General features: G+C 46.5%; 1 pseudogene; it reads right to left on the bottom strand.

Moving 5' to 3' along the window:
* Positions 1–1,771: 1,771 nt before the first annotated feature.
* On the bottom strand, positions 1,772–2,782 carry LOC102242653 (annotated as a pseudogene).
* Positions 2,783–3,125: the final 343 nt, after the last annotated feature.

Genomic DNA, 3,125 nt, shown 5'->3' with positions numbered 1-3,125 from the left:
TCTGGCTCATCTGATCTATTTCCATTTACTCCCAGGAATAATGAATACACCTGAGTTTATTTCAGAGGAAAGAGTATACTACAAAATAAAAATGTAAAGTTTCTCCTAATCTCAATCACCAATAGCAACCGATGTTTACAGTACCCATTTTAACTCTTTTACAACTTATTTTATAGCTTTGTTTAATGAAACCTCATTTCTAGTTGTGACTTATCGATATCAACAACTGTGTATACTGTGTTCCCTTTTAAGAGATAAAGAATTTAGAACATCACATGAACTACTTGTCACCTCTCCCTCTCCTCACGACATCTGATAGCTAGATTTCTTTCACATGATGTGGGACAACCAGTGTTTTCAGCTTTAGCTCCCATGATACCTTTCATGTGCCCATGCAGCAGCCAAATTGAGTTACATAGCATTTCCTTAGAAAATTAACTATGAAGCATTTGAAACAATGTGAGAAACTTATTCACTCTTTTCTGAGTTTACCCAATTCTACTGTGTGCCTATACTTTGCCAGGCAGTGATCCAGGTAGAGAAGATGCTGTGGACAAATGCTACCAGAGGGTCTTTCACAGGCCCAATTTCCTGGACTGTGCTTATCTAAGGATATCATTTTCCCTAAACCCAGAAAACCCAATGAGATTAGAGGCAGGCCAACTCATTTACTTAAGCTTTTACCTTGTAGAATGCCCTCAACCACAGCAATTACCATAAATCTAAAGGGCCGATAGTCTGAGAAAAACACAGCAAATCTTTTTTTTCTATCCAATCAGGTAGAACAATTTCTGAATGGCTAGTTATTGCTTTGAACAGTGATTCTTTTTTTAAACATATTAAATATTACCTCAGAAATCAATAATATATTAGAGGCATCACATGTATTAACTGCTGATGTTTATGAAATATCTATATATATATATAAAGAGCCAGGGGCGACTGAACACACTGAGTGGGGCGACAAGGCTGGCAGGGGAGTTAGTGAGGGACGACCAAACAACTGAGCAGCAGGCTGCCTGAGGCAACCAGGCTGGCAGAGGGGGGCTGTTGACGGCGCCCAGGCCGGCAGGGAGGGCAGTAAGGGATGACCATGGTTGTGGGGGGGCAGTTAGGGGTAATCAGGCTGGCAGGGGGGCCAGTAAGGGTGATCAGGCAGGTTTGCAGGTGAGCCGTTAGGAGCCAGTGGTCCCGGGTTGTGAAAAGGATGGCAGTTGTACATCTCCCGAGGGGTCCCAGATTGGAGAGAGTGCAGGCTGGGCTTAGGAACCCCCACCCTCTGCATTAATTTTGTGCACTGGGCCTCTAGTTTAGTCCTATTTGGCACCTGGCTGAGTCCTTTTCATCTGTTTTCTAATTTATCCCCCACCATGAGCAGATGATTTCACTGCATTTTACAATGAATGAACTGAGGCTTGGAGAGGAGAGCTGCAGAACCAGGACTTCAGACCTGGATTTGTCTGATTCAGACAGGGATTCTTTCTGTTGCAATGAAGATTGTAAAGAAAAAGCATTCAATAAATAAATTCAGAAGATTACATGAGAAATATATTGGTAATGTCAAGAACCATGGAGAGGTATAATGTTGGGACTAATGCTTTCTCTGAGAAAAACTAGAAAAGCCAGATTAAAAACAATCTATTTGAAGAGAGTGGGGAATCACTGAAGCATTTTGGGGCTGAGTCTGGGAGAAGACTAGATGCTTTCCAAGCCTGGCAGGGCAGAATTGGGTCTCAAAGCTACTTCAAACTGATCAGGACAGAGGCTCTCATCACTGACCCAGACTGCTTCCTAACTTGTCCAGGGTTTCCCTAGGAAGGCTTTCTCCAGGTTCATCCACCTCAGGAGTGTCCTGCAGAGCCCTCTGGAGAATCAGCCTCAGGGTGTGTCTCGGCTTCCACCATCACTGCCTGAAGGAGCCAACGAAGAAGTAAATGATGGGGTTGGCACAGCCATTAATACAGGACAGAAGTACTACCATCATGGAAACATGAAAAAAAGCACTAGATTCATTTGGAAACCAGACTATGAGAAACCAGTGGATGCCGAAGAGCAGACCGCAGAGGAGAAAGACCAGCACCTGATCACGACAGTCATGTAGAGCCTGGTGGGCGGCACCCGGTGGGAGCCACAGAGCAGTCTGGTCCTCAGGGCCAAACTAGAGCCAGAGAGAAGCACAAATAACAAAATCAGCCATGACACAGTGAGGAAATCCAACACTGGGCACCAAACATGTTGCACATTCCAACTAAGGAAGGCACAGGAGTTCCCTTCCAGCATGCTCAGCAGCAGGGACAGGGTCCAGAGCAGAGCACACATGACGGTGGACATGTGTCTGGGGCGGCGGCAGCGGTACCAGATGGGCCACAGGACAGACATGCAGCGCTCTGTGCTGATGGCTCTGAGAAGGCTCAGGCCTGAGATGTAGGCAAAGATTGACACAGGCGAGAGAAATCTGCTAATTACTCTAACCACAAAATCAAAGTTGAAAACTTAAACTAGTCTATGTGTAAATCGGTAGCAGAGGAAGAGGAAGTCAGCCCCCGCCAGGTTGAGGATGTAGACAGAGAAGGCGTTCCTGGGCATGAGGACGCCCAGCAGCCAGAGCACCACTGTGTTCCCTGCCAGTCCCACCAGGGTGACGATGATTGTCAGTAATTGCAGGATTATGAACTCCGTATAATTTTGATGAAAGGCCTGATCACTTCCATTGGTTGGTGTGAGGTTGGTCTCCCAGGCTGTGACATTCATATCCGTGCTCAGAAACGCTGCAGTTGTGGGCCTGGAAATAAAACAAGACTTGAGCACTTGCTCTATGACCACTGACCCTCATGGCCACCCTGTCTGTGGTGAATGGAGGCTTCCAGAGATTAAGATTCTTCCTGAACCACACGGTCTTGGAGTCCTTGATCCTGAATTTAAACCCAGTTCTCTGGGCTGTTTCTCCTGCAAAATGGACCCTCTATGTCCAATCTCTGGACTCACCATAGAGCCCATGACATGTGCCCTGGAGACAGGAGAAGAGTCTGCACAGGTCCTGTGGATGACAGCAGGGTCCTGAGTTCCCCAGTACTTGTGCTCTGGGAGAGGGGCTTTGTTTGACAGCAGGCTGTCAGAAGCCCCAG

The sequence above is a fragment of the Myotis brandtii genome, unplaced genomic scaffold, assembly GCF_000412655.1.
Source record: "Myotis brandtii unplaced genomic scaffold, ASM41265v1 scaffold2845, whole genome shotgun sequence".
NCBI classification, from domain to species: domain Eukaryota; kingdom Metazoa; phylum Chordata; class Mammalia; order Chiroptera; family Vespertilionidae; genus Myotis; species Myotis brandtii.
The sequence above is the reverse complement of the archived record's forward strand: the minus strand, read 5'-3'. Positions and strand labels throughout refer to the sequence as shown.